This window comes from Artemia franciscana, chromosome 21 (genome assembly GCF_032884065.1).
Source record: "Artemia franciscana chromosome 21, ASM3288406v1, whole genome shotgun sequence".
Taxonomy (NCBI): Eukaryota; Metazoa; Arthropoda; class Branchiopoda; order Anostraca; family Artemiidae; genus Artemia; species Artemia franciscana.
This window is the reverse complement of record NC_088883.1, coordinates 10,160,268-10,183,344: the sequence shown is the minus strand read 5'-3', so window position 1 is coordinate 10,183,344 and position 23,077 is coordinate 10,160,268. Positions and strand designations below refer to the sequence as shown.

The following is a 23,077-nucleotide window of genomic DNA, read 5'->3' as shown; positions in this document are numbered from 1 at the left end:
AAAACATATATATATATATATATATATATATATATATATATATATATATATATATATATATATATATATATATATATATATATATATACATATATATATATATATATATATATATATATATATATATATATATATATATATATATATATATATATATATATATATATATATATATATATATTATATATAAATATATATATATATATATATATATATATATATATATATATATATATATATATATATCTATATTCACAGGTGGGACATAGGGACACAACTACAATGGCGCGTAACTAATATGGCGCGTAACGACTTACGCGCGAAGGGGGGCTTGGGGGGCGCGAAGCGCCACCACCAAATAGGTGTTGGGGTGGTGCAAAGCGCCACCCCAACAGCTAGTATATATATATATATATATATATATATATATATATATATATATATATATATATATATATATATATATATATATATATATATATATATATATATATATATATATAAAATAAGTTGTCTGTGGATGTGTCTGTCTGTCTGTCTGTCGAGTGACGTCATGTCATCATGTCGTCATGTTGTCATGAAGTTAGTTGTCGTCATGTTTGTTATGACGATGACGTAATTAAAAGTATTTAAGAAAATCGTTCAAAGACATATTTTTAATTGTAAGAAGATCGTGGACAGATCAAGTTATGTCTACTTTCAAAGTAAAAGGGCAAATTTATCGTAGAGCAGGGTCCCTTCTACCATTCTCAGGCGAGAATCAAAAATTTTTACAATTGTACTTCATCAGTGATAGAAATTCTGAATTGAATGCACGTTGCGAAATTTCTCCCAAAGTTGAAAGGACAATCGTTTCCCAATTACAACATCTTTTCCACGAAAATAATAATTTAGTGCGTCTGTTCAAAACAGCCATCGATTTGATGCCTACTGATACGCATAAAATTGTTATTTCCGCTGACAAAACGCCTCCTGGCCAACATGTGCGTAGATACAATGCTCCAACTATCGACGAAGTGGCAATCGTTATGGTCGGTGATCAGTTTTTACCTCGAGATATTATTCTTCATAAGCGAAAAGCTCAGTTGTTAAGAATTGCTGAAACTCATCGATGCTACGATGCCCTACAATATCCTATCATTTTTTGGGATGGAGCCGACGGCTATCACTTTAATATTAAATTGATGAATCCAGCCACTAACAAAGAAATGAATAAGAAATGCAGTGCAATGCATTATTATTCCTATAGACTGATGATTCGGCAGGATGAAGAAAGTTATATTTTAAAATGCCGTCAATTGTTTCACCAATTCGTCGTTGATATGTTTGCTAAAATTGAATCAGAACCTTTTGCTATATATCCGCCTGAATCAGACCAAGCTCCGCTCTGAACAATACATTCATTTGCGAGATGCAGTTATAAATGACGGTAATACCACAAACGTTGGAAGATTAACAATTTTACCTTCCTCATATGCTGGCAGTCCCCGTCATATGCATGAATATGCTCAAGATGCTATTGCGTATGTTTGTCTCTTTGGTCGTCCAGATTTATTTATTACATTTACATGTAATCAATCTTGGGACGAAATACTGCAGCTTTTACTTCAAGGACAATCGGTGGTTCATAGACATGACATTACGGCCCGTGTCTTTCGGCAAAAGTTGAAATCACTGATAAACTACATAGTCAATTTTGAAGTGTTTGGATCAGTGCGATGCTGGATGTACTCAGTGGAATGGCAAAAACGGTGTTTGCCACACGCACATATACTAATCTGGCTACATAAAAAAATTACTTCGAACGAAATTGATGATCTGATTTCCGCTGAAATACCTGATGAAAATGTCGATAAGGGGTTACATGATATTATTGTAAAAAATATGATACATGGACCTTGCGGTGCACTGAACGAAAATTCACCATGCACGGCCAAAGAAAGGTGCACAGAGCAATATCCTCGACTTTTAGTATCCAACAAAATTACTGGCAATGATGGTTACCCTCAAGATAGAAGAAGATCTACTGAAGATGGCGGTAAAACAGCAATAATAAAGAAGCTCAACGGTACCATCATCGAAGTAAATAACCAGTGGGTTGTTCCATATTCCCTATTATTATCAAAAACATTTAATGCACACATAAACGTTGAATACTGTAACTCTGTAAAGGCAATCAAATACATATGTAAATACGTCAACAACGGCAGTGACATGGCAGTTTTTGGCTTGCAGCCCGAAATCAAAGATATCGACGAAATCGTACAATAACAGGCTGGAAGATACATAAGCAGTAATGAAGCTGTTTGGCGAATTCTTTCATTTCCGATACATGAACGTAGTCAGCTGTTGTTCACTCAGCGGTACATTTACAGAATGGTCAACGTGTTTATTTCTCGGAAACCAACGTGCAACAAAGAGCCCTGAATCCACCGGATAAAAAGTTAACCGGTTTCTTTTCGCTTTGCAAAAATGATTCTTTTGCAAAAAAACTGCTGTATACTGAAGTGCCTTCGTATTACACGTGGAATACTAAAAATAAAGTATTTGAACGTCAAAAACAGGGTAAGTCAGTCGACGGCCAACCTACCATCTTCAAAGATACCACGATAGGAAGACTCTACACCGTTCACCCCAATCAACATGAATGCTTCTTTCTACGCCTGCTTTTGGTGAATGTACCCGGTCCGACATCCTTTGAGTATTTGAGAACTGTAAACGGTACTATACATGACACTTACTGTAGTGCATGCCAAGCTCTGAATTTATTGGAGAATGACCAACACTGGGATAACTGCATCAATGACGCGTGCGAAACGTCAACTCCAAGTCAAATTCGTTCATTGTTTGGCATCATTTTAACAACTTGCTCTCCATCAGCTCCTACAGAGTTATGGGAAAAATATAAGTCAAAAATGTCCGAAGATATACTCCATCGAAAACAGTTAGAGACGTCAGATATGACTTTTGATTTTACATCAGAAATTTATAACTACACTTTAGTTATTATAGAAGATTTGTGCGTACGTATGGCAAACAAACCTCTTCAGGATTTGGGAATGCCTTCACCTAACCGTATCGCTGCTGTTTCGACATGTGTAGAACTGGATCGTGAACAAAGTTACAGTACGAGTGATCTATTGTCGTATGTACAAAATAACATTTCCAAGTTAATGTCGGAACAAAAAGACAATTATGATACGATAATGCATTGTGTCGATAACAACGTTGGAGAAATTTTCTTTTTGGATGCGCCAGGAGGTACTGGTAAAACGTTTGTGATAAAACTGATTCTGGCATCAATTCGATCAAAAAATGATATAGCGTTGGCAATTGCGTCGTCCGGAATAGCCGCAACATTGCTGCCTGGTGGAAGAACAGCTCATTCCGCTTTGAAATTGCCTCTGAATTTGCATTCTACAGAAACTCCCACGTGCAATATTTCCGAATCATCTGGGATGGGTAAAGTATTTCAGCAATGCAAACTTATTATTTGGGATGAGTGCACAGTGGCACACAAAAAATCGCTCGAGGCTCTGGATCAATACTTGAAAGATTTGCGAGGGAAGTCGAAACCCTTTTTCAGCACATTAATATTTCTTGCGGGAGCCTTCAGGCAAGCATTACCTATAATACCTAGATCAACTCCTGCAGACGAAATGAATGCTTGCCTGAAAAAATCTAATTTATGGGCACACGTAAAAACATTAAAATTAACTACAAATATGCGTGTCCGATTGCAAAACGATGACTCTGGTCAAACATTTTCAGATCAATTGCTTGCAAGTGGAAACGGAAAGCTCCCAGTAGACTCAATTTCAGGACATATGCAACTACCTGCTGATTTCTGTAGTTTAGTGACGTCCAAAAATCAATTGATTGAAAAAGTATCTCCGAATATTCTAAACAATTATAAAAATAATAAATGGCTAAGTAAAAGAGCGATTCTCGCACCCAAAAATATAGACGTCCACGAAATCAACAATATTGTTTTGACCAAGATTCGAGACCAGGCAGTCCTTTACAAGTCAGTCGACACAGTTTTGGAACCAAATGAAACGGTTAATTATCCATCTGAATTTTTAAATTCCATAGATCTTTCAGGGTTTCCACCACACGTGCTACAACTAAAAATAGGCGTACCGATAATACTTTTAAGAAATATCAACCCACCAAAGCTTTGCAATGGCACGCGACTTGCCGTAAAAAAACAATGGAAAACCTAATAGAGGCCACAATCTTGACAGGGCCTTTTGAGGGTGAGGCTGTTCTTATTCCTCGCATTCCCATGATTCCAACGGATCTGCCTTTTCAATTTAAAAGATTGCAATTCCCAATTCGATTAGCATTTGCAATCACCATTAACAAAGCTCAAGATCAATCATTAGAAAAATGTGGTATAGACCTTAATACTGATTGTTTTTCCCATGGACAATTGTACGTTGCATGTTCGAGGGTCGGTAAACCTGACAATCTATTTATATGCAGCGACAATTGGACAGCGAAGAATGTTGTATATTCGCAAGTTTTACGCAGTTAATTTGTATTGTAACTATCTATCTATCTATCTATATAAAAACGAGTTGTGGGTATGCATGTTTGTTTGTTTGTAAAAAGAGCGTTTGCATATGACGTCATTATTAATACATAAGGCTTTGTATATGCACAGACAATGGGAAAGCCAAGAATGTTGTAAATTCGCAAGTTTTACGTAGTTTGAAACACATATATAAATCTATCTATATTCACAGGTGGGACACAGGGACACAACTACAATGGGGCGTAACTAATATGGCGCGTAACGACTTACGCGCGCGGGGGGGTTTGGGGGGATGCGAAGCGTCCCCCCAACTAGGTGTTGGGGTGGCGCGAAGCACCACCCCAACAGCTAGTTTATATATATATATATATATATATATATATATATATATATATATATATATATATATATATATATATATATATATATATAGATATATATATATATATATATATATATATATATATATATATATATATATATATATATATATATATATATATATATATTTAACTACGTAAAACTTGCGAATATACAACATTCTTTGCTGTCCCATTGTCTGTCCATATAAATAGATTGTCAGGCTTACCAACTCTTGAACATACAACATAATAATTGTCCATGGGAGAACAATCCGTATTCAGATTTATCCCACATTTTTCTAACAATGGCCCTTGAGCTTTGTCGATGGTGATTGCTAATCGAACATTCTCTGTGTCCCCGTCGTTATTTATATATACCCCTGTGCCCCCGGCGAACCCGTTTTAGTTGTGTCCCTGTGTGCTGGTCGTCATTTTTATACCCTGTGTCCCGGTCGTCATTTGTGTCCCGGTGTCCCAGTCTGTAATTTCTCTTTGAGTGTCCCGGTCGTCATTTATATTCACTCTGTCCCGGTGTCCCGGTTGTCATTTGTGTCCCGGTGTCCCGGTCTGTAATTTCTCTTGGTGTCCCGGTCGTCATTTATATTCCCTGTGTCCCGGTCGTCATTTCCGTCCCGGTTTCCCGGTCTGTAGTGTCATCTTGTAATGATGGCATATACAAAGCCTTATACACTTATAATGACGTCAAATGCAAACCCATAAACAAACAAACATGCATATATACAACTTATTTATATATATATAGATACAGTTTCTTTTTAAGTTTTTTTTCTTTTTTAGTTTTTTCTTTTCTTAGTTTTTCTTTTTTTTAGTTTCTTCTTTTTATTGATTTGTTTTCTTCAATTTGTCAATGTTCATTCTAACATTGACACTTGGAAAAATTTTTACGTGCCGAAAATGCTAAAGCTCCAATATATAATAATATACATAAAAATAAGTTGTTTGTGTGTTATGTCTGTTACACTATGTCTGTTACACCAGATTATATCTTCTACTAGCTGTCGGGGTGGTGCTTCGCGCCGACCCAACACCTAGTTGGTGGGGGCGTTTCGCGCCCCCCAAGCCCCCCCCCCCACGTGCGTAAGTCGTTACGTGCCATATTAGTTACGCGCCATTGTAGTTGTGTCCCTGTGTACCACCTATGAATATAGATAGATTTATATATTTGCTTTGAACTACGTAAAACTTGCGAATATTCAACATTCTTGGCTTTCCGATTGTCTGTGAATATACAAAGCGTTATGTACTTATACTGACGTCATAAGCAAACGCTCTTTTTACAAACAAACAAACATGCATACACACAACTCGTTTTTATATAGATAGATAGATAGATAGATACAATACAAATTAACCGCGTAAAACTTGCGAATATACAACATTCTTCGCTGTCCAATTGTCGCCGCATATAAATAGATTGTCAGGTTTACCAACTCTTGAACATGCAACATAATAATTGTCCATGGGAGAACAATTCGTATTCAGATCTATACTGCATTTTTCTAACGATTGCCCTTGAGCTTTGTCGATGGTGATTGCTAATCGAACATTCCCTGTATTTCCGTCGTCATTTATATATACCCCTGTGCCCCAGGCGTCCCCGTTTTAGTTTTGTCCCTGTGTCCTGGTCGTCATTTATATTCCCTGTGTCCCAGTCGTCATTTCTGTCCCGGTATCCCAGTCTGTAATTTCTCTTTGAGTGTCCTGGTCCTCATTTATATTCCCTCTGTCCCGGTGTAACGGTCGTCATTTGTGTCCCGGTGTCCCGGTCTGTAATTTCTCTTGGAGTGTCCCGGTTGTCATTTATATTCCCTGTGTCCCGGTCGTCATTTCCGTCCTGGTGTCCCGGTCTGTAGTGTCATCTTGTAATGATGGCATATACAAAGCCTTATACACTTATAATGACGTCGAATCCAAACCCACATACAAACAAACATGCATATATACAACTTATTTGTATGTATATAGATACAGTTTCTTTTTAATTTTTTTTCTTTTTTAGAATTTTCTTTTCTTAGTTTTTCTTTTTTTTAGTTTCTTCTTTTTATTGATTTGTTTTCTTCAATTTGTCAGTGTTCATTCTAACATTGACACTTGGAAAAACCTTTACGTGCCAAGCATGCTAAAGCTCCAATATAATATATATAAAAATAAGTTGTTTGTGTGTTATTTCTGTTACACTATGTCTGTTACGCCAGATTATATCTTCTAATATCTTCTAATGTCTGTTACGCCAGATTATATCTAAATTATATCTTCTATTGTTGGGGTGGCGCTTCGCACCACCCCGACATCTGGCTGGGGGGGGGGGGCTTCGCCCCCCCTCGTGCGTAAGTCGTTACGCGCCATATTAGTTACGCGCCATTGTAGTTGTGTACCTGTGTACAACCTATAAATATAGATTGATTTATATATGTGTTTTGAACTACGTAAAACTTGCGAATATACAACATTCTTGGCTTTCCCATTGTCTGTGCATATACAAAGCCTTATGTACTTATACTTGCGTCATAAGCAAACGCTCTTTTTACAAACAAACAAACATGCATACACACAACTCGTTTTTATATAGAAAGATAGATAGATACAATACAAATTAACTGCGTTAAACTTGCGAATATACAACATTCTTCGCTGTCCAATTTTCGCTGCATATAAATAGATTGTCAGGTTTACCGACCCTCGAACATGCAACGTACAATTGTCCATGGGAAAAACAATCAGTATTAAGATTTTATCACAAACGTTTTACCAGTACCTTCTGGCGCATCCAAAAAGAAAATTTCTCCAACGTTGTTATCGACACAATGCATTATCGTATCATATATGTCTTTTTGTTCCGACGTTAACTTGGAGAAGTTATTTTTTACATACGACAATAGGTCACTCGTACTGTAACTATTACAGTACAAGTTGTTCACGATCCAATTCTACACATGTCGAAACAGCAGCGGTACGATTAGGTGAAAGCCAAATCCTGAAGAGGTTTGTTTGCCATACATACGCACAAATCTTCTATAATAACTAAAGTATAGTTAGAAATTTTTTATGTAAAATCAAGAGTCATATCTGACGTCTCTAACCATTTTCGATGGAGTATATCTTCGGAAATTTTCGATTTATATTTTTCCCATAACTCTGTAGGAGCTGAAGGAGAGCAAGTTGTTAGTATGATTCCAAACAATGCATGAATTTGACTTGGAGTTGACGTTTCGCAAGCGTCATTGATGCAGTTATCCCAGTGTTGGTCATTCTCCAATAAATTCAGAGCTTGGCATGCACTACGGTAGGTGTCATGTATAGTAACGTTTACAGTTCTCAAATACTCAAAGGATGTCGGACCGGGTACATTCACCAAAAGCAGGCATAGAAAGAAGCATTCATGTTGATTGGGGTGAACGGTGTACAGTCTTCCTATCGTGGTATCTTTGAAGATGGTGGGTTGGCCGTCGACTGACTTACCCTGTTTTCGACGTTCAAATACTTTATTTTTAGTATTCCACGTGTAATACGAAGGCACTTCAGTATTCATTACTTTTGACATTACTTTTGACAGATTCATTACTGCTTATGTATCTTCCAGCCTGAAATTGTACGATTTCGTCAATATCTTTGATTTCGGACTGCAAGCCAAAAACTGCCATGTCACTGCCTTTGTTGACGTATTTACATCTGTATTTGATTGCCTTTACGGAGTTACAGTATACAACGTTTATGTGTGCATTAAATGTTTTTTTGATAATAAAGCAGAATATGGAACAACCCACTGGTTATCTACTTCGATGGTGGTAACCGTTACGCTTCTTTATTATTGCTGTTTTACCGCCATCCTCAGTAGATCTTCTTCTATATTGTAGGTAACCATCATTGCCAGTAATTCTGTTGGGTACTAAAAGTTGAGGATATTGCTTTGTGCACCTTCCTTTGGCCATACATAGTGAATTTTCGTTCAGTGCACCGCAAGGTCCATGTATCATATTTTTTTTACAACAATATCATATAACCCCTTATCGACATTTTCATCAGGTATTTCAGCGGAAATCACATTCCAGCAATTGCGTCGCTATTCCGGACGACGCAATTGCCAACGCTATATATGAAAATCTTTGATTTTCTAACTAAAGAAATATCTAGATAAGTGATAAATTTGAAAGAAGATCGTCAAGATATTTAATTTTGGAAAGAAATTCGTATGAGTGACGTCAAACCTTATTACGTTTATGCAATACTGTATAAAATTTACTAAGATAAGATATTGATTATTGGAGAAATCTAATGTTTAACTCAAATTTTTTATTAAGCTTCAGAATTTCGGTTCTCTCTTTAAGGTTTTAGAATTGTTGCAATACCTTGTTAAAATATATACAAAGATTTTTGTAATTACCTGTTTTTTTTCTCTTTGCGCAACATTTCGCTGGTTTTTATTAAACTAAAACAAATACCAACAAAAAGTTGCCGAAGCCTAACCAGGATTTGAACCTAGGACCTTCATTCTCCAGTCTGCCAGCCTCTCTCAGCGAGTGACTACTCCCCCATATTCAATTTGATGTTTTAAATGGTATATTATTAACCAAATTAATGTGTTTTACAAGTTTTTTTTAATTATTATTATTATTATACTATCTGTTTAAATAAAGATTATTGTGTATATTTTTCTTCTGTAACAGCTCCATATTTTTCGGGAAACTTGGTTTTCTGTGGTTTTCAAACTAAAGAAATATCTAGATAAGTGATAAATTTGAAAAAAAATCGTCAAGATTTTTAATTTTGGAAAGAAATTCGTACGAGTGACGTCAAAACTTATTACATTTATGCAATGCAGTGTAAAATTTACAACTGTTTTAACTTTTTAAAAGAATTGTAGAACAAGATAATATATGTGTGCGTTTTCGTGTGTGCAAAAACAAAGGATAACTGGCCCCAACTCTTGATCAAACTTTCTGCCTTGAGGGCCAAGAAACGGAGATTAGCACTTTTGGTTTGGACCTAAAGGATTTAGTTCACTCAGCGAGTGACTACTCCGGCATATTCAATTTGGTGTTTTAAATGGTTTATTATTAAATGTGTTTTATAATTTTTTTAATTATTATAATTATTGTACTCTCTGTTTAAATAAAGATTATTGTGTATATTTTTTCTCAGAAACAGCTGCATATTTTTCGGGAAACTTGGTTTTCTGTTATTTTCTAACGAAAGAAATATCTAGATAAGTGATAAATTTGAAAAAAATCGTCAAGATTTATAATTTTGGTAAGAAATTCGTATGAGTGACGTCAAAACTTATAACGTTTATGCAATACTGTGTAAATTTTACAACTCTTTTAACTTTTAAAAAAGAATTACAGAAATAGAGATAATTACCTGTTTTTTTTCTATTTATGCAACATTTCGCTGGTTTTTATTAAACTAACATAAATACCAACAAAAAGTTGCCGAAGCCTAACCAGGATTTGAACCTGGGACCTTCATTCTCCAGTCTGACAGCCTCTCTCAGCGAGTGACTACTCCGGCATATTCAATTTGGTGTTTTAAATGGTGTATTATTAACCAAATTAATGTGTTTTACAAATTTTCTTAATTATTATTATTATTATTATACTATCTGTTTAAATAAAGATTATTGTGCATATTTTTTCTCAGTAACAGCTCCATATTTTTCGGGAAACTTGGTTTTCTGTGATTTTCTAACTAAAGAAATATCTAGATAAGTGATAAATTTGAAAAAAAATCGTCAAGATTTTTAATTTTGGAAAGAAATTCGCATGAGTGACGTAAAGACTTATTACGTTTATGCAATACTGTGTAAAATTTACAACTGTTTTAACTTTCTAAAAGGATTGTAGAACAAGATAAAATGTGTTTGCGTTTTCGTGTGTGCAAAAAAATAGGATGACTGGGCCCCAACTCTTGATCACACTTCCTGACTTGAGGGTCAAGAAACGGAGATTAGCACTTTTGGTTTGGACCTAAAGGATTTAGTTCACTCAGCGAGTGACTACTCTGGCATATTCAATTTGGTGTTTTAAATGGTATATTGTTAACCAAATTAATGTGTTTTATAATTTTTTTAATTATTATTATTATTATACTCTCTGTTTAAATAAAGATTATTGTGTATATTTTTTCTCAGAAACAGCTCCATATTTTTCGGGAAACTTGGTTTTCTGTGATTTTCTAACTAAAGAAATATCTAGATAAGTGATAAATTTGAAAAAAATCGTCAAGATTTATAATTTTGGAAAGAAATTCGTATGAGTGACGTCAAAACTTATTACGTTTATGCAAAACTGTTTAAAATTTACAACTCTTTTAACTTTTAAAAAAGAATTATAGAAACGGAGATAATTACCTGTTTTTTTCTCTTTATGCAAAATTTCGCTGGTTTTCATTAAACTAAAATAAATACCAACAAAAAGTTGCCGAAGCCTAACCAGGATTTGAACCTGGGACCTTCATTCTTCAGTCCGACAGCCTCTCTCAGCGAGTGACTACTCCGGCATATTCAATTTGGTGTTTTAAATGGTATATTATTAACCAAATTAATGTGTTTTACAAAATTTTCTTAATTATTATTATTATTATACTATCTGTTTAAATAAAGATTATTGTACATATTTTTTTCTCAATAATACCTCCATATTTTTTGGGAAACTTGGTTATCTGTGATTTTCTAACTAAAGAAATATCTAGATAAGTGATAAATTTGAAAAAAAAATCGTCAAGATTTTTAATTTTGGAAAGAAATTTGTATGAGTGACGTCAAAACTTATTACGTTTATGCAATACTGTGTAAAATTTACAACTGTTTTATCTTTTTAAAAGAATTGTAGAACAAGATAAAATGTGTTAGCGTTTTCGTGTGTGCAAAAACATAGGATGACTGGGCCCCAACTCTTGATCACACTTCCTGACTGGAGGGCGAAAAAACGGAGACTAGCACTTTTGGTTTGGACCTAAAGGATTTAGTTTCTTTAGTTTTACTTGCTAAAAATCTGCAGTCTTTTTAACGACATTGACTATTGAAGAAATTTAATGTATAACTCCAATTTTTTACTAAGATTCAAAATTTCGGTTCTCTCTTTAAGGTTTTTGAATTGTTGCAATACCTCATTAAAATATATACAAATATTTTTGTAATTACCTATTTTTTTATACCTTCATTCTCCAGTTTTTTTATACCTTCATTCTCCAGTCTGCCAGCCTCTCTCAGCGAGTGACTACTCCGCCATATTCAATTTGATGTTTTAAATGGTATATTATTAACCAAATTAATGTGTTTTACAAGTTTTTTTTAATTATTATTATTATTATACTATCTGTTTAAATAAAGATTATTGTGTATATTTTTCTTCTGTAACAGCTCCATATTTTTCGGGAAACTTGGTTTTCTGTGGTTTTCAAACTAAAGAAATATCTAGATAAGTGATAAATTTGAAAAAAAATGTATAACTCCATTTTTCCATTAATGTATAACCATTAATGTATATATTATACATTAATATTTTATATTACAAAATATTTTTGTAATTACCTATTTTTTTATACCTTCATTCTCCAGTTTTTTTATACCTTCATACTCCAGTCTGCCAGCCTCTCTCAGCGAGTGACTACTCCGCTGACTACTCCGCAACCTCTTTAAGGTTTTTGAATTGTTGCAATACCTCATTAAAATATATACAAATATTTTTGTAATTACCTATTTTTTTCTCTTTGCACAACATTTCGCTGGTTTTTATTAAACTAAAACAAATACCAACAAAAATTTGCCAAAGCCTAACCAGGATTTGAACCTGGGACCTTCATTCTCCAGTCTGCCAGCCTCTCTCAGCGATAGAATTACAGTCTTATTATTATGGCTAGGCTTACAGAGTCACACCACTGACCCCCGTCCCAAACTCAAGAATTGGGTACACTGGGACTCGAACTCGAGTCTTCTCACACAAGGGATCCTGAATCCAGCGCGCCAACCAACTCGGCCAGAGTTGGTTGGCGCGCTGGATTCAGGAACCCTTGTCTGAGAAGACGCGGTTTCGAGTCCCAGTGTACCCAATTCTTGAGTTTGGGACGGGGGTCAGTGGTGTGACTCTGTAAGCTTAGCCATAATAATAAGACTATAGAAGACGCGGGTTCGAGTCCCAGTGTACCCAATTCTTGAGTTTGGGACAGGGGTCAGTGGTGTGACTCTATAAGCTTAGCCATAATAATAAGACTGTAATTCTTTGCCGAAGCCTAGCCAGGATTTGAACCTGGGACCTTCATTCTCCAGTCTGCCAGCCTCTCTCAGCGAGTGACTACTCCGGCATATTTAATTTGGTGTTTTAAGTGGTATATTATTAACCAAATTAATGTGTTTTACAAGTTTTTTTAATTATTATTATTATTATTATACTATCTGTTTAAATAAAGATTATTGTGTATATTTTTTCTCTGTAACAGCTCCATATTTTTCGGAAAACTTGGTTTTCTGTGGTTTTCAAACTAAAGAAATATCTAGATAAGTGATAAATTTGAAAAAAAATCCTCCAGATTTTTTATTTTGGAAAGAAATTCGTATGAGTGACGTCAAAACTTATTACGTTTATGCAATACTGTGTAAAATTTACAACTGTTTTAACTTTCTAAAAGAATTGTAGAACAAGATAAAATGTGTTTGCGTTTTCGTGTGTGCAAAAAAATAGGATGACTGGGCCCCAACTCTTGATCACACTTCCTGACTTGAGGGTCAAGAAACGGAGATTAGCACTTTTGGTTTGGACCTAAAGGATTTAGTTCACTCAGCGAGTGACTACTCCGGCATATTCAATTTGGTGTTTTAAATGGTATATTGTTAACCAAATTAATGTGTTTTATAATTTTTTTAATTATTATTATTATTATACTCTCTGTTTAAATAAAGATTATTGTGTATATTTTTTCTCAGAAACAGCTCCATATTTTTCGGGAAACTTTGTTTTCTGTGATTTTCTAACTAAAGAAATATCTGGATAAGTGATAAATTTGAAAAAAATCGTCAAGATTTATAATTTTGGAAAGAAATTCGTATGAGTGACGTCAAAACTTGTTACGTTTATGCAAAACTGTGTAAAATTTACAACTCTTTTAACTTTTAAAAAAGAATAATAGAAACGGAGATAATTACCTGTTTTTTCTCTTTATGCAAAATTTCGCTGGTTTTCATTAAACTAAAATAAATACCAACAAAAAGTTGCCGAAGCCTAACCAGGATTTGAACCTGGGACCTTCATTCTTCAGTCCGACAGCCTCTCTCAGCGAGTGACTACTCCGGCATATTCAATTTGGTGTTTTAAATGGTATATTATTAACCAAATTAATGTGTTTTACAAAATTTTCTTAATTATTATTATTATTATACTATCTGTTTAAATAAAGATTATTGTACATATTTTTTCTCAGTAACACCTCCATATTTTTTGGGAAACTTGGTTATCTGTGATTTTCTAACTAAAGAAATATCTAGATAAGTGATAAATTTGAAAAAAAAAATCGTCAAGATTTTTAATTTTGGAAAGAAATTTGTATGAGTGACGTCAAAACTTATTACGTTTATGCAATACTGTGTAAAATTTACAACTGTTTTATCTTTTTAAAAGAATTGTAGAACAAGATAAAATGTGTTAGCGTTTTTGTGTGTGCAAAAACATAGGATGACTGGGCCCCAACTCTTGATCACACTTCCTGACTGGAGGGCGAAAAAACGGAGACTAGCACTTTTGGTTTGGACCTAAAGGATTTAGTTTCTTTAGTTTTACTTGCTAAAAATCTGCAGTCTTTTCAACGACATTGACTATTGAAGAAATTTAATGTATAACTCCAATTTTTTACTAAGATTCAAAATTTCGGTTCTCTCTTTAAGGTTTTTGAATTGTTGCAATACCTCATTGAAATATATACAAATATTTTTGTAATTACCTATTTTTTTCTCTTTGCACAACATTTCGCTGGTTTTTATTAAACTAAAACAAATACCAACAAAAAGTTGCCGAAGCCTAACCAGGATTAGAAGCAACTCTGGCCGAGTTGGTAGGTGCGCTGGATTCAGGATCCCTTGTCTGAGAAGACGCGAGTTCGAGTCCCAGTGTACCCAATTCTTGAGTTTGGGACGGGGGTCAGTGGTGTGACTCTGTAAGCTTAGCCATAATAATAAGACTGTAATTCTTTGCAAAAGCCTAACCAGGATTTGAACCTGGTACCTTCATTCTCCAGTCTGCCAGCCTCTCTCAGCGACTGACTACTCCGGCATATTTAATTTGGTGTTTTAAATGGTATATTATTAACCAAATTAATGTGTTTTACAAGTTTTTTTAATTATTATTATTATTATTATACTATCTGTTTAAATAAAGAGTATTGTGTATATTTTTTCTCTGTAACAGCTCCATATTTTTCGGAAAACTTGGTTTTCTGTGGTTTTCAAACTAAAGAAATATCTAGATAAGTGATAAATTTGAAAAAAAATCCTCAAGATTTTTGATTTTGGAAAGAAATTCGTATGAGTGACGTCAAAACTTATTACGTTTATGCAATACTGTGTAAAATTTACAACTGTTTAACTTTCTAAAAGAATTGTAGAACAAGATAAAATGTGTTTGCGTTTTCGTGTGTGCAAAAAAATAGGATGACTGGGCCCCAACTCTTGATCACACTTCCTGACTTGAGGGTCAAGAAACGGAGATTAGCACTTTTGGTTTGGACCTAAAGGATTTAGTTCACTCAGCGAGTGACTACTCCGGCATATTCAATTTGGTGTTTTAAATGGTATATTGTTAACCAAATTAATGTGTTTTATAATTTTTTTAATTATTATTATTATTATACTCTCTGTTTAAATAAAGATTATTGTGTATATTTTTTCTCAGAAACAGCTCCATATTTTTCGGGAAACTTGGTTTTCTGTGATTTTCTAACTAAAGAAATATCTGGATAAGTGATAAATTTGAAAAAAATCGTCAAGATTTATAATTTTGGAAAGAAATTCGTATGAGTGACGTCAAAACTTATTACGTTTATGCAAAACTGTGTAAAATTTACAACTCTTTTAACTTTTAAAAAAGAATTATAGAAACGGAGATAATTACCTGTTTTTTTCTCTTTATGCAAAATTTCGCTGGTTTTCATTAAACTAAAATAAATACCAACAAAAAGTTGCCAAAGCCTAACCAGGATTTGAACCTGGGACCTTCATTCTTCAGTCCGACAGCCTCTCTCAGCGAGTGACTACTCCGGCATATTCAATTTGGTGTTTTAAATGGTATATTATTAACCAAATTAATGTGTTTTACAAAATTTTCTTAATTATTATTATTATTATACTATCTGTTTAAATAAAGATTATTGTACATATTTTTTCTAAGTAACACCTCCATATTTTTTGGGAAACTTGGTTATCTGTGATTTTCTAACTAAAGAAATATCTAGATAAGTGATAAATTTGAAAAAAAAATCGTCAAGATTTTTAATTTTGGAAAGAAATTTGTATGAGTGACGTCAAAACTTATTACGTTTATGCAATACTGTGTAAAATTTACAACTGTTTTATCTTTTTAAAAGAATTGTAGAACAAGATAAAATGTGTTAGCGTTTTCGTGTGTGCAAAAACATAGGATGACTGGGCCCCAACTCTTGATCACACTTCCTGACTGGAGGGTGAAAAAACGGAGACTAGCACTTTTGATTTGGACCTAAAGGATTTAGTTTCTTTAGTTTTACTTGCTAAAAATCTGCAGTCTTTTCAACGACATTGACTATTGAAGAAATTTAATGTATAACTCCAATTTTTTACTAAGATTCAAAATTTCGGTTCTCTGTTTAAGGTTTTTGAATTGTTGCAATACCTTGTTAAAATATATACACAGATTTTTGTAATTACCTGTTTTTTTTCTCTTTGCGCAACATTTCGCTGGTTTTTATTAAACTAAAACAAATGCCAACAAAAAGTTGCCGAAGCCCAACCAGGATTTCAACCTGGGACCTTCATTCTCCAGTCTGCCAGCCTCTCTCAGCGAGTGACTACTCCGGCATGTTCAGTTTGGTGTTTTAAATGGTATATTATTAACCAAATTAATGTGTTTTATAAATTTTTTTAATCTATATATATATATATTATATATATATATAAAAATAAGTTGTTTGTGTGTTATGTCTGTCTGTCTGTCTGTCCGCATATGACGTCTGAATTATTTCATCATATACCAATTCAAAAACGAATGTATTCAAGCCAAAAAAACTAAAAAAACTAAAAAAAGGTAAAAACTACAAAAAAACTAAAAAGAAAAAGAAACTAAAAACTAATAAAAAAACTTAAAAACTAAAAAAACTAATAAAGAAAAAAAAGGAAAAAAGGAAAAAAACTTAAAAATAAAGGAGAAAAACAAAACTAAAAAAATAAAAATAAAAAAAAACTAAAAAGAAAAAAGAAGAAAACTAAAAAACTAAAAAAAGGTAAAAACCAAAAAAAAACTAAAAAGAAAAAAAAGGGGGAAAAACACAAAAATTTATTTCATCGTATACCAATTCAAAAACGAATTTATATACAGACCGGGACAACGGGACACAAATGACGACCTGGACACAGGGAATATAAATGGCAACCGGGACACAGGGACACAACTACAACGTGGACACCGGGGGGCACAGGGGGATATATAAATGACGACGGGGAAATATGGAATGTTTGATTAGCAATCACCACCAACAAAGCTCAAGGGCAATCATTAGAATCAGGAGGTATAACTAAAAAAACTAAACCAAAAGGTAAAAAACTAAAAACTAAAAAAAAGACCAATTCAAAAACGAATGTATATACAGACCGGGACACCGGGACACAGGGAATATAAATGATGACCGGGACCACAACTACAACAGTGACACCGGGGGCGCAGGGGGGATAAATAAATGACGACCCGGACACAGGGAATGTTTGAAGAGAAATTACAGGCCGGGACACCGGGACACAAATGACGACCGGGACATCTGGACACAGGGAATATAAATGACGACCGGGACACTCAAAGAGAAATTACAGACTGGGACACCGGGACACAAATGACGACCGGGACACAGGGATACAACTACAACGGGGACGCCGGAAGGGCACAGGGGGATATATAAATGACGACGGGGGCACAGGGAATGTTCGACTAGCAAACACCATGAACAAAGCTCAAGGGCAATCATTAGAATATTGAGGTATAGATCTGAATACGGATTGTTTTCCCATGGACCATTATATGTTGCATGTTCAAGAGTCGTTAAACCTGACATTCTATTTATATGCACAGACAATGGGACAGCAAAGAATGTTGTATATTCGCAAGTTTTACGTAGTTAAAAACATATATATATATATATATATATATATATATATATATATATATATATATATATATATATATATATATATATATATATATATATATATATATATATATATATATATATATATATATATATATATATATATATATATATATATATATATATATATATATATATATATATAAATATATATATTCACAGGTGGGACACAGGGACACAACTACAATGGCGCGTAACTAATATGGCGCTCAACGACTTACACGCACTGGGGGCCTGGGGGGGCGCTTAGTGCCCCCACGAACTAGGTTATGGGGTGGCGCGAAGCGCCACCCCAACAGCTAGTCTATATATATAAAAATAATTTGTTTGTCTGTCTGTCGACTGACGTCATTATAAGGATTGAGCTGTATGTCGTCAGAAAGTTGTCGTCATGTTTGTTATGACGATGCTTAGTATATGACGTCATTATAAGTATTTAAGAAGATCGTTCAAAGAGAAAATTTTAATTGTAAGAAGGTCGTTCAAAGAGAAATTTTTAATTGTAACAGCTAGTATATATATATATATATACTAGCTGTTGGGGTGGCGCTTCGCGCCACCCCAACACCTAGTTGGTGGGGGCGCTTCGCGCCCCCCCCAAGCCCCCCCGCGCGCGTAAGTCGTTACGCGCCATAATAGTTACGCGCCATTGTAGTTGTGTCCCTATGTCCCACCTGTGAATATAGATATATATATATATATATATATGGTTTTAACTACGTAAAACTTGCGAATATACAACATTCTTTGCTGTCCCATTGTCTTTGCATATAAATAGATTGTCAGGTTTACCGACTCTTGAACATGCAACATATAATGGTCCATGGGAAAACAATCTGTATTCAGATCTATACCTCATGATTCTAATGATTGCCCTTGAGCTTTGTTGATGGTGATTGCTAATCGACCATTCCCTGTCCCGGTGTCCCGGTCGTCATTTACATCCCCCTGTTTCCCCCGGTGTCCCCGTTGTAGTTGTGTCCCTGTGTCCCGGTCGTTATTTATATTCCCTGTGTCCCGGTCGTCATTTGTATCCCGGTGTACCGGTCTGTATATACATTCGTTTTTTAGTTTTGTTTTTCTCCTTTATTTTTTTCCTTTTTTTTTTCTTTTTTAGTTTATTTAGATTTTTAGATTTTTTAGTTTTTTTATTAGTTTTTTTTTCTTTTTAGTTTTTTTGTAGTTTTTACCTTCTTTTTAGTTTTGTTAATTTTTTTTTTATTTTAGTTTTTTTATTAGTTTTTAGTTTTTTTTTCTTTTTAGTTTTTTTGTAGTTTTTACCTTCTTTTTAGTTTTGTTAATTTTTTTTTTTACTTGTGTCCTGGTCGTCATTTATACTCCCTGTGTCCCGGTGCTTTGTTGATTGCTAATCGAACATTCCTTTTGTCCTGGTCGCTTTCTCTTTGAGTGTCGTCATTTATTTTTTTCTTTTTTAGTTCTTTTAGTTTTTACCTTTTTTAGTTTTTTTTTTAGTTTTTAGTTTTTTTAGTTTTTTACCTTTTTTTAGTTTTTTTAGTTTTTTTAGTTTTTTAGCTTTTTTATTTTTTTTATTAGTTTTTAGTTTTTTTGTAGTTTTTGCCTTTTTTTAGTTTTTTTAGTTTTTTAGCTTTTTTATTAGTTTTTAGTTTTTTTTGTAGTTTTTGCCTTTTTTTAGTTTTTTTAGTTTTTTAGCTTTTTTATTTTTTTATTAGTTTTTAGTTTTTTTTGTAGTTTTTGCCTTTTTTTAGTTTTTTCAGTTTTGACGTCACCTGATCCAGTTTTTTCAGGTGACGTCACCTGATCCACGATCCACAGATCCACAGACAACTTATTTTTATATATATAGATAGTTTTTTTTTTTTTACTTATGTCCTGGTCGTCATTTATACTCCCTGTGTCCCGGTGCTTTGTTGATTGCTAATCGAACATTCCTTTTGTCCTGGTCGCTTTCTCTTTGAGTGTCGTCATTTATTAGTTTTTTCCTTTTTTTCTTTTTAGTTTTTTATTGGTTTTTACCTTTATTTTAGCTTATTTTTCAGTTTTTTCCTTTTTTTAGTTTTTTTTATTTTTTATTTTTTTTAGTTTTTTACCTTTTTTTAGTTTTTTTAGTTTTTTTAGTTTTTTAGCTTTTTTACTTTTTTTATTAGTTTTTAGTTTTTTTTTGTAGTTTTTGCCTTTTTTTAGTTTTTTCAGTTTTTTTTTTAGTTTTTTATTGGTTTTTACCTTTATAGTTTTTTTAGTTTTTTAGCTTTTTTATTTTTTTTATTAGTTTTTAGTTTTTTTTTGTAGTTTTTGCCTTTTTTTAGTTTTTTCAGTTTTGACGTCACCTGATCCAGTTTTTTCAGGTGACGTCACCTGACACATCCATCCATCCATCCACAGACAACTTATTTTTATATATATAGATATATATACAAATGTAGTGTGTTTCCGTCTGTCGATCTGTCCGTTCGTCTGTCTATCACTAAGAATGAAGTCAATATATAAAAGAAACTAAAAAAAACTAAGAAAAGAGAACTAAAAAAAGACAAAAAGACAAAAAAAGAAAAAAATAAAGAAAAGAAAAGATCAAAGGGGAATAAAAGAAAAAAACTAAAAAATAAAAAAATAGGTAAAAATTAAAATGGAAAAAACAAAAAATAGAAAAAAGAAAAAAAAATTAAAAAAAAGATCCATATATATATATGAGAATCCATATATAGAAGCCTGCCACGTGTCATGCTGGGGCCTGGTGGCGAAATTGCCGGGAGCCAGCACTGTCTGCGGTTAGAACACAAGGGACGATGAGAATCCATGTATAGAAGCCTGCCGCGTGCCATGTTCACTATATACATTCAATAGTTCACTATATACATTCGTAGCTCGTATATGACCTGCAACGGCAGGAAATCATAAAGGTGCTCAAGGGCATCTTTTCTAGCACTAGTTTCCTGTTCTGCCACAGCTTCACGGGGATCTGGAATTTGATACTTATTCAAAGTAAAAAAATGAGTTTCTCTCGAATAGCGGTATACGTATCACAAACTTCAAATATCTACAAAACGCGGACCTAACTTTAAGTCTCTCTGTTTCTGTGAACCATTCCCAAAGCAGGGAAAGGTAAAGGACATGTGGTAATGTCACTGCTCTATACATCCTCGCCAAAATTTGCCGATTGTAAGAATACTTTAGCGGGGCTAGTTTAGCATAGCTCACTCGCAGGTCAGACACAAGGGTATCAAGGCAAAGAGTTCTTGTAGTTTTCTTATCTCGGCCGTATGAAAAACCTAAATATTTAAGCGAAGAAGACGGTGCGATAATAGCACCATCTACGGATACAGTTAGTTTTGGGTGCCTCTTGTTCCGTAGAGCTGAATACCAGAAATTCAGTTTTCTGGCCATTAACTTGTAGACAAATAGCGCTATAACCAGATACAAGATTATCTAAGTTATCCTGCAGTACACTTAATGAGAAGCTCAACATCTGTAAATCGTCAACATAACTTATTAAACTCAAATCACAAGTATCAAATCTTAGCCCGCCAGAAATTTGTTTTGTAACCGTAAATGTCAACGTGTTAAACAATATCGGATTTAAGACGGAAGCTTGTCGAAGTCCTCTCTTCAGTTAAACTGGCTCATTGAGTTTCACATGCCCAAGTTTCACGCTTATATAATTATTAGAGTACCAAAATGATAACATAGCTACTATATGGGCGTTCACACCGGCATTTAGAAAGGTCTGGAAGACTGGATTACTGAATAAAATGTAGCGGAAATGTAAACACTACATATATGTACCGATAAATCAAGTGAATCAGCCTTGGCAAGAATGCGCTTTAGAAGTCTATGGGTGAAAGCACAGCTGAGATGCTTTCGAAACCCAAACTGCCGGTAGTCTATCACACACTTCGAAATAACTTCACGAAGGACCAATTTTTCCAGCACCTTGTTGAATGTAGTCGAGACACTAATCGGCCTATAGCTTCCACACTCATTTGCGTTTGTTCCTTTCTTCAAGATGTTTGTAACGACTCCGGTACAAAACGATTTGGGGACGGTGGCAGTATCTATACACATCTGAAAAAGTAGTTGCATATGCTGGATCAAAAGCGGTGAACCATTGCACAGATGATTACCACTAACACCATCAAGACCTGGAGCCTTGTTAACCTTTAACTGGCGAACAGCCCGCAAAACATCATTCACAGATATCAAAAAAATAATTTCTCTTTTTCAAAAGTAAATCAAGACGCGATTCATCATATTCCTTTTCCAAGGGAGTATCTTTAGACCCGAAAACCTTCGAATAATGTCTTAACCACTGTTCCTCAGGTATCATGGCACATGGTTTGGACTGCTTTTTTTTTTTTTTTTTACGTGTAAGCCGTTCATCAACCCATTTTGTTATTTTAATAACAAAAATATTACCAACATAATTTAGTAGTCAACAGATGTAAAACTAAAAAAGACAACAAAATCGTTACTAGCGGATTCGAGGTTGTCAAAATGAAGTTCACATCGTTATATTCCGTCATTTGGCCCCGGAGTGTTTTCGGAAAGTGCTCTTTTTCGCTTCGAATTTTCGGAAACACAGCACAAATGAGTGCTCCTTTTCGCTACACGCATTTGCAGCAAAACGAAGTATGTTGAGTAAGGGTTATTTACATTAAGCTTTCATTCATAATTTAGGCTTATTTAAACCGCGAAATTTGAAATCAGCAGAGGGAATGAACTCTTCTGTGCTTTTAAAGGCTTTCAAAAAGTTATTTTAAATGGGGCTTCAGCTAATGCGATAGATCGCCCCATTAGCCTATTTTGGTTA

The 23,077-nt window shown here is 34.0% G+C and overlaps 1 long non-coding RNA gene across 1 annotated transcript in view; it reads right to left on the bottom strand.

Annotated features, from left to right (window-relative positions):
- LOC136040602 (uncharacterized) overlaps positions 1-20,671 on the bottom strand; it is a 28,580-nt gene extending 7,909 nt beyond the window's left edge. Inside the window, exon 1 of the long non-coding RNA XR_010620825.1 lies at positions 20,364-20,671. This is a non-coding gene — a long non-coding RNA (uncharacterized LOC136040602). The remainder of the gene's footprint in view (positions 1-20,363) is intronic.
- Between the last annotated feature and the right edge of the window lie 2,406 nt (positions 20,672-23,077).